This window comes from Sphaerodactylus townsendi, linkage group LG06 (assembly GCF_021028975.2).
Source record: "Sphaerodactylus townsendi isolate TG3544 linkage group LG06, MPM_Stown_v2.3, whole genome shotgun sequence".
Classification (NCBI taxonomy): Eukaryota; Metazoa; Chordata; class Lepidosauria; order Squamata; family Sphaerodactylidae; genus Sphaerodactylus; species Sphaerodactylus townsendi.
In genome coordinates this window covers 25548920-25558852 of record NC_059430.1, presented here as the reverse complement: position 1 = coordinate 25558852, position 9933 = coordinate 25548920, and the positions used below count along the sequence as shown (strand labels likewise).

The 9933-nt window shown below is 46.1% G+C and overlaps 1 pseudogene; it reads right to left on the bottom strand.

Moving 5' to 3' along the window:
• Positions 1-434: 434 nt before the first annotated feature.
• LOC125435323 overlaps positions 435-9933 on the bottom strand; it is a 35500-nt pseudogene continuing 26001 nt past the window's right edge.

Sequence of the window (9933 nt, the reverse complement as noted above, 5' to 3'; positions counted from 1 at the left end):
GTGAAACTCCAGTGGACGCTTCTTTGCTTTCAGCTCGAGGTTTCTTCCTCTGCTTTTGCTCTTTGGTGCCCTTTATCACTTTGGCCAGTCTTTGTGGCAGCAGTTGTGTGTGTGTGTGTTTGCAAGTTTACTGAACTCTTGAATATATTTTTTCCTAATGAGATAGGGAGGCGGGCCCCACTGTCATTTCCCTTTTTGAGACTTGACAAGTCAGAAATTAGCAGGATCACCCAAAGGACCCATGCAACATCTGAGACCATCAGGCACAGACAGTTGTAAGAGCAGCTTTTGGGGAGCAGTGGAAGAGCCATACATCTATTTTAGGTGCCCCTAGCAGAACTTTACCCTCTATTTTTCAGTGGTAACCTGCCTCTCCCTCCTTCTCCACCTGAATATTATACCTTTTGCTCTTCATTTCAAAGCAGCATGGGGTGGGTGCATGAGTGAGTTTCCGTTCAGAGGACGCAAGCCCAGATCTCCTTTGAGTGGGGGCAGCCCAGCTTAAATTTAATTCCCTAGGGTCTCGTCATCTCTGGGCTAAAACTTTCTTTTTTGCCTTTCTCCACTTTCCCTCCCGTTTTAACAAATGTAAGTCAAAAACATATCAATTTGATGCGCAACAACTTCCTCTGGCGGGTGGACGTTATTTACGGCACAGGCAATGCTCATGTCCCACGCGTCAATAAAACCCACTCTGAGATCCCGAAAAATGTCCCTCAGTGCAAGTTGTTGGGTGTATCCATGGATGTCACCAAATCGCTCCAGGTCTATGTTCATTTCCCGGATGTTCTCTGCTTTGATGATGACTTTTGTGTCCGGGCTCCTCAGGAGGAGGTGCTGGATGGCTGCCCGAACGTTCAGCATCCGTCGAAGGAACAGCTCCATGGGGAAGGGCCGGAAGTGCTGGCCCAGAGAAATGACAACAGCCGTGTCCCTGTCTCCTGCCACCTTGTCAAGATCCTGAGGAACATACCTGTGATCTTTCACTGTGTAGATACTGGAACCAATGAAGGGATGGCCGTGCTTTTTCCACTGGATCTGAATGTTTCTGGTCTAAAGCAAACAGGTTCTGGATCTTCCCAAACCCATGCATGTCAAAGAGCTTTAGGGCTAATGAAAGAAAGGCACCAAATCAATGCATATCAGTTTAAGAGAAATATAACCGTATTCATGATATGGGGTAGTGAGATATCTAGGAATGCTTTCCATTGTGGAAAAAATGAGTGTGTGGGCAGATGACTTGGCTGCCAGTCACCATTTTTTTATCCTCAACAGTGTTTGTGACTGGCCCTGGGCCACTCAGCTTCCATGGCCAGATTCGAACCTGGGTCTTGTCAGCTGTAGACTGACTGAGGTAGCTACAACATTACTCTGGCATTATGTGCGCTCCAAAAAACATCAGCCTGCGGTCATGGAGGTTGTCTCTTGTCAAAAGGTTAGCAGATGCCTGCCTGATAAGGATTTGACTGGTGACAAGGGAAAGCGGGAACACCGATCCAACTTTCTAAGCACAGGACTGGCAGATCTCTGTTGGTCTAGCAAGGAAAGCAACTGCTCACTGTCTTTCACGAGGAAGACCTGTTGTCTAAAATAGGCTTTAATTTGATGCAAGTGTCTGAAACTGGGACCACGAAGAGACAGCTGCTGCACACACTGAACATGGCTTTTCTGTCTCGTGATGGACAATGTAAGCACATCTTTTGACCATCCTGCACAAATAGAAATTTTGCCGCAAGATAGCTCCAGATTGTACACCAAGAGCAGCTGAATGCTGGGATTTGTATACATCATTCAAGTCGAACGAGTTTTAAATTATTGCTACGGTTAATACACACATTATTTCATTTAACGAAGTCTAGTGAGGGGGAAGGGGGCCAGTTTGCCCAGCCACGGACAACCCTCTTGGCTTTGGAGATTTTGCCAGCATTGCCCACAAAGTCCCTTTGCAGTATGGAGAGCTAGAGATGGGAGGTTGCCATGTGGTCCCCACTCCTACATCCCTGCTTGCATGGAATTCAGGAGCACAAGAGCCCTCACTGAGGGGCCGGCTTGGTGCCCTTTGCGCTGCTCTAGAGTTAAGTCCTCTCCTTTGACCATAGAGGTTCCCATGCAGGGGGGCTAGGAGCTTAGACAGAGGGCAGAAGTAGCCAAGAGCCACAGTCAAACTCAGTAGAATCCCACTTTCTTAGAACAAAGGGAACAGCGACATTTGAGGAAGTGCTTGACTGCTGAAGCCAGTAGGGGGGTAGTGTGGTGGCCAAGTTTGCAGATGATACCAAATTGTAGGGTGGTGAGAACCCTTGAAAGGTTGCGAGAGCTCCCAGCGGACCTTGATAAATTAGGTGAGTGGGCTCCAGAAGTAGCGGAAATGCAGTTCAATGTAGCAAAATGTAAGAGTGATGCACATAGGGGCAAAAAATCCAAACTCCACATGCATGCTACAAGGGGTCTGTGCTATCAGTCTGAACCAGGAAAGAGACCCCAGGCGTCTTAGTTGATAGTTTCATGGGAATGTCAACTCAATGCATGGCAGCTGTGAAAAAGGCAAACTCTATGCTGGGGATGATTAGGAAAGGAGTTGATAATAAAACTGCAAGATTTGTCATGCCTTTATATAAGCAATTAGTGCGACCACATACTTGGAGTATAATGTTCAGTTCTGGTAAGCCCCATCTCAAGGATATCGAAGAGATAGAAAAAGAAGTGCAGAGAAGGGCAATGAAGATGATTGAAGGATTGGAGCACCTTCCTTATGAAGAGAGGCTGCAGCGTTTGGGACTCTTTAGTTTGGAGAGGAGACGTCTGAGGGGGGGATATGATTGAAGTCTATAAAATTATGCATGGAGTAGAAAATGTTGACAGAGAACTTTTCTCTCTTTCTCCCACAATAGAACCAGGGGCATTCATTGAAAATGCTGGGGAAAGAATTAGGACTAATAAAAGTACTTCTTCCTAGCGTGTGATTGGTGTTTGAATATGCTGCCCAGGGAGGTGGTGATGGCCACTAACCTGGATAGCTTTAAAGAGGCTTGGACAGATTTATGGAGGAGAAGTCAATCTATGAGTACCAAACAGTCCTCATGATCACAGATTGCAAATGCCTTAGCAGACCAGGTGCTCAGGAGCAGCAGCAGCAGCAGAAGGCCATTGCTTTCACATCCTGCATGTGAGCTCCCAAAGGCACCTGGTGGTGGGCCATTCGCGAGTAGCAGAATGCTGGACTGATGGACTCTGGTCTGATCCAGCGGGGCTATTATGTTCTTATGACAGGGGAAGGAAGCAAGATCTGTTGTGTCTCTGAGCAGCCAGCAAGGGGCATTCTCAAGGCCTAGAGGAGAACCTACTTTTCACTCTCCTTGTGAGGTACTCCATCCACTGGCGCACGGTCGAGTCTCCCATGAAGTAAATCAGCTTTTTTTTCAAGCAAGCGTTAATCTGATCCGAGGTGTTGAGCCTGGATGTGGTGCAGAAAACCGGGTGCCACAACTCCGCCACACAAAGCCGCTAGGAGTCGGGGAGCTCATCCCAATGGTGCATTTCTGTCTGGCCGTTGTCCTGTTGCCTGGCAAAAGAAAGCAAGCGATAAGCAGCTGAGAATTCTGGGACAGATGCGTTTAGAAAGATGACTGGAGTATGAAGTAAATGGCTGTGGAATCCATTCATGGATGTACTGGTGGTGAAATCCCTGCAAATAGAAAATACTAGTGGGATGCAGTTTGGAAAGGTGATCAACAGACTGTGGTTCATAAACCGAGAAATGTATGGAAGGTCTGCCCTGCATGTCACACTTTGCTACATCTGTGAAGAGCTTTGTTCAGCCACCAACTGATTTCCAGCCTCTGGCTTCTTTTCCTTCCAGAGCATATACTTGGTACCAGACTACCCACCCCAGTTGTTGTGTGTGTATGTGTGTTCTTTTTATGGAACCCAGGAGCCGGGTTTTTTTTAATGAAGTGCCATTCATGGATGTTAGAAAAAGAATACGAATTTACTGGCAAATCATTTTGCTTTTATTTTCCTAATTCACATACATTTCATTGCAGTTCTACTTCTCTGGTTGGCTCAAACAGCAATTTAATTATAAGCCACATCCCATTGTTCAAGAAATTATTTCCATTGCTTGTGTAGCTTTGGAAAATATTGATTCTTTTTTAATTTAGCTTTCAGATAGGGAAGGATAACAACTGGAGTTTAATAGAAGGGCTGCCAAACCTGTTTTGAAAGCTGAAGCAGAACCTTTGATTTGTGAAGTAACATGAAGTGTTTCTGTTGCTGATAGATGACTGCAGCCCTTTCACACCTGCATTTGGGGCTTTTCAGGATGGACTGAGCCCTGCACCTCCCAGTTCAGATTGCCTAATCACCATTCACTACCGGTGTGGTGCCAAATATTTCCTCATGCCAATATTCACCTCCAAAATCCAGCGCCAACTGCGGTGAAACAACTTCGAAAAAATTGTACCAACCTGCCCGAAACTTCGCAATCCCAATCTATGCCAATAGCGGTGTCTTTTTGCCCTTTTCCAGCAGGTGCTTCCAGTGCCATTGCTTACCTGCTCTTTAACCTGATTGGCTGTGAGGGACCCATGTGATTCTGTATTCAAGGAGTTTCTCATGTAAATAGGCGGGACCTCATTAAGAAAATGTCATATAAGTTGTGAAAATGGGTAGATCAAATGAAAAGGAAGAGGCGCTGAAGGAATGGTGTTGAAACAATATGGATGGATGTCTAAAAAAGGAGGTGCTTAATTGACAAATGCTGTAAATATGCACAAAATTATCAAGTTTTGCCTCATCTCTGCTATTAGTTAATACTTATCAAATTGTGTGGATCACCACGATTAATGTTGAGGAGTGATAAACCAGATAAACTAGCGGAAGTCACCTTTTTTTTCTGCTTTTGTCCCACAGCATTTCAGAAATTATTCTTAAGCCTATAATTGTCAGTTGGCCTGCGGACAAGCCATTCTTTGGCAGCTCTTGCAGTGACTTGGGGTTTTGTTGCAAGTTAAACATTTGTCTTGGTTCTGAGCTCAATAGGCCCAGAAACTGACATTTGTTCCATTTTGAAGGCCAGGTTGACTCTCAGCTTATTTATGTTCCTTATGTTCAGACTAAGGACTGGATCTGTGAAGATTAGTGTTCTGCGGTAGTGACTGCTTTGTGGCCAATGGCAACTATGAAACACACTTAGCGCAGATCAACGGCCATTGGCGTATGGAAAGTGGACAGGAATTGAGGAAGCGATAATCGTTGCGTACTATTGTACTTTGCCCTGCAAGTGCCTACTCAGAAAGGGTAGAAAATTCTCACAAGGAGAGCAGATATCCTGAGTGGAGTTAATTTATTTAAAACATTTTATACGGCTTAGCTCTGCTATATTAATGGAGTTTGCAGGGCAACAACCAGAAAAAATTGAACAAAAATACAGTTAAATTTATAAAATAATTAAAAACATAAGGCAACACCATAAAGAGGGCCAGTAATTGTTACTGAAATGCATGAATGAAACTTCTACACAGTAGCACTTAAGACCAACACAATTTTCCAGGGTAAACTTCTGAATAAGTCCAAAGCTGGCTTGGTCAGATACAAAGATTAGCGGACTGGAGCTTTGACTAAGCGCTTGTCTGTGCAGGTCAATTGGCTGCCAACTTATGGTGAAATAGGAAGGGGCTTTCAAGGTAAGTGGTAGCAGGGATTTACTAGCAGCTTCCTCTGCAGAGCCCTTGCTGGCGTCCATTGCTGGGGGTCCATAAGTTGGTTGCATCTTCAACTGACATACATAGGGTGGACCTGGCTTGATGTTGCTCAGACCTGGTTGATGAGAACAATGTGAACGGGCCCTGAATCTTTGTTTGCAGCAGGGGGTGTAGAAACCACCTAACAAATATGTTATTAAAACATAATGATTTGGTTCCAAATCACATGGTTAGATGGATGAAGTTCCACTTCGTCATATGCAGTGGTCATGTCCCATCGTCAATGGAAATAATCTGAATATGAAAGATGTCCTTGAGGAGGTACTGGGGTGAGCTTGGACGTTTACCCACCCTCTCTTAGTCTATATATATGTCTCCCGGATGTTCTCTCAACTTTGATGATGACTTTTGTGCCTGGACTCCTTAAGGTGTGGCGTTGGATGGCTTCCGCGAACATTCAGCATCCTCCTCACGAAGATGTTCGCAAGGAAGTGTAGGAAATGCTGGCCCAGGGTAGCAACGACAACTGTACCTTCACAGCCACCATTAGGTCAATTTCACAGAGGATGTAATCGCGGTCTTTCACTGAAGTGGAACTCCACGGTCATAAAGGGATGCCCATGTTTTTTCCATTGAACAAAAGTATTCCTCTCTGGGTCTAGAAGCAGTTGCCTTTTGAATTTGCCGCTCCCGTGGCAGTCAATGAACTTCAGTGCTAGCAAAAAAAATAGAAGTATGGGGAAAACTTTAAAAGGGGAGAAGATTGACTGTTTAAAGCAGAGATTTGGTCATCTCCTGGTTCCAACAGTAGCTCAGACTGTCTGCCAAATCACCGGGTGAAGGCCATTGGCTCAGTGATAAGCATCTCTTGGTATACTAAGGATCCCAGGTTCAATCCCGGCATCCCCAGTTAAAAGAACCAGGTAGCAGGTGATGCAAAATACCTCGCAGGAGCCGGATGCTGACAACCGGAATCTCCCCAATCTTTTTTTGAGCCATGAAGCTCCTTTTGAACCTGACACAGAATGATGGAGTTGAACCACAAAATGACCACCATGGGAGGCAAATACTGCACCCATGGACCAACACAGAAACAAGCCAAATTACAGGAGCAAGAGGCATAACTGTTAAAATGCACCAGAAAGAGTAGAGGAAGCAAAAGCCGGTTGCCGCAAAAGGCAGTATTAAAATGTACCGTAATCAGATCTCCTTTGGCCAAACAGAGCTAGCTGTGCAGAAGCCCTCCTGGCGTATTCCACTTTCTAAAAACACTCGTTGGGCACCAGGAAAAGTGTTCGTGGGCTACATCTGCAGTCAGTGGGATGCGAAGGTTTGCATCACCGGTAGAGCGGTTGTTAAAATGGTGCTTGTAAACAACCAGTTGTTAAATTATTTGAATACCTTCACTGGCCCCATGGGACCCAGGGCACCATATTGGGGATCTCAGGAGTGAACAAAACTGGCCTTACTGAACTAAGGATCTGATGTGGCTTCATGTGGGGCAGAGCATTATTGAGCCCTTCTCATTCAGTGCAACTGAGCATATCTTTAACTAGAGTCCATCTCTTTCTTGAATTCCTTTGCAGTCTCAAAATGTGCAGTGCTGATCGTCTGAAACAAGATGTGCAAAGGCAGAAGGGGACCCCAGGTTTGGACCATCCGGCCATGAAGCTCACTGGGTGACTCAGAACAGAATCACAAAATAGAAACATAAGAGGTGTTTTTTTTGGGGGGGGGTACAGGCCATCTAGTCCAGCCCCCTGCTCAGTTCAGGATCAGCCTAGAGCAGGGTCTCCAGTGTGAGGGCCACATTGTATATTTTACAAATTCCCAAGGGCTGAGTGTTGAATTGCTATGTCAGTCCTTAGAAACTTGTGGAACCTGGCCAGGTCCAGCTGCTGCATTTGCCTACAAAGCTCTGCATCTGAAGTCACATGGACGTTGGAGGTGGAGCCAGCTGTATAAAACTGGACCCAGCCAGGTCAAGCCCGCAGTTCAATGTTGGGCTTGGCCTTTCAAGTCCAGCTTTGGCCTCTAGGCTTCAGAGGCCCGCAGTTTAAAGGTGGACCCGGCCAGGCCAAACCCAGAATTAAGTGGGGTCCTCTCTGCTGCTGATTGTGCCGTGGCAGAGAGTAGGAGAGAGGGGCAAGGAGAAGGGCTAGTGGTCGCCAGCCAAATTAAATAATTGGGCAGGCTGGTTGTGGCCCACAGGCCATACTTTGGAGACCCCTGGCCAGCATAGAGTAACCCTGGCAAGTGTTTGTCCACCTAGTGCTTAAAGACTGCTAGAGAGGAGAGCTCACTATCTCCCCAGGCAGCCGATTCCACTGGTGAAGAACTCTTATCGTAAACATTACAGGCTGGTACCTTTCTGCCCATGATTTCCAAGTGAGGCTGGCTGTCCTCACAATGTTCTGCTTTCTTCAGATCTGACTGGGGAGCGGGAGATTGCCTTGACTGTCTGCTTGTGGGCCTTCCAAGGGCAACTGGTCGGCTATTGTGCGAAACAGGCTCAGCTCGGCTGGCCATTGATATGCTTAAAGAGCAGCAGATCCTTTTCATTGCCCAGAAGAGGTCTCATTATTACTGCATTATTTCATCACAAACTGCACAGCAGGAGAGTGGAAGTGTGGACATTCAGGCCAAAGGCTGACCAGTGAAATAAAGAGCAAAAGTTAACAGTCTGAGAGTTAACAGTGAAGCAAAAGGCAAACAAGAGCAACAGTTGTACTCCAGAGTGGGTCTGGGAAGTCCCAGAAGAACGTACTTTTCACCTTCTCTGAAAGGAAAACAATCCACTGGCGTAATGTCAGATCCCATGAGATAAATGATTTTTCGGCCATGAAAGCCTTTGGCAATACACTCACTAATGCTTCATTTCCAAGTCACAGACAGAATTGTCCTGGGGACCTTAAGAGCTGCTTTCAGGATGCCCTGAGGAGTGAAGGTTTCACTTTTTCCATAAAAGGGCAGCCTTTCCCATACGAGATTACCAACCACTTCTGAAATGCCCATCAGTTTCAGCAGCATATTTTCCTGGGACTGGGGAGTCACGGTTTCCAAAACACAATGCAAGGACAATCTCGCTCAAGCACCGGCACAGTTCTTTGAATCAGGGCCTGCACTTTCCACGGGAATGAATGATTCCGCCCCAGTTGTTGAGTTTCACACAAAGTTATTTTCACAGACGGGAAAACCCAGGAAATGATAAATGGAAAGTTTCTGCTTCTGGAATGGCATGGTTCTGCTTTGACCCAGTAACACACCTGTTGCTTCATAGCAGTGCTGGGACCAACCATCTAAACATTGATACAAATAATGGTGGGATTTCAAGTACCCCTGGGACCTTCTATTTATGACTGAAGTGGATCTCCAGAGCTGGGAATGGGGGTAGAAGATATTTGGTATTCCAGCTAGCAGACGGTGGAGTGCCCTTGGACTCATGATTGAAACCTGAACTCAGCTGCGAATGTGCCTGTCAGCCTTCTGCTAAGCAGCTTCAGTCTGTAAAATGGGGGTAGCAACATGGTTCTTCTGACAGCAAATAAAAGGAACATTCTGTGGGCCAGGAGCAGCTACAGAAGTTACAGATGATCATGTTAAACTTTGGAAGAAAACAAAACATCATATGTTTCAAAAGGACACGCAAGGTCAGTTCAGCTCATCTTTTTGAAACTTGGGAGAAAGATGCAGCTCTTAAGCATCCCTGATTGGTTAACCAATGTTCTGGCCAGAATTTTGGGCACGTGGCCAGTAAGAGGGCAGGGCGGCGGTGGGGGGTGGGCTGCTTTTCTCCCCCAGCAGTGCCCAGGGCACAATTTATTTGACTCAGACAATCCTGGGGAATAGACGGGTTGACATCCACCCCAGCTAAGAAGCATGGTTCCCTATGCAGTCCAGTTTAATGCAGGGGTTAGAAAGAGTGGGAAGACCTGGGTTCAAATCTCTGCCCAGTCCCAAAGATCATTTGGATGACTTTGGGCCACCCACTGCCTCTTGGCCTCACCTACTTCACAGGGTTGTTGTGAAGACAAAATGAAGGGAGTATATGATACAACCAGAGCTGCTTGAAGGACAGTGGGATAAAAACGTATTTGATAGAAATCATGTTCCTCACGAGCGGACTCACAGAGGAGGAAACTGCCAACTTACTGTTGCACGATGACACATGAATATCCCCAAAGGTCTGTGGAATCTCAACACCAATGTTGCTCCTTTGAAAACAGAAAGA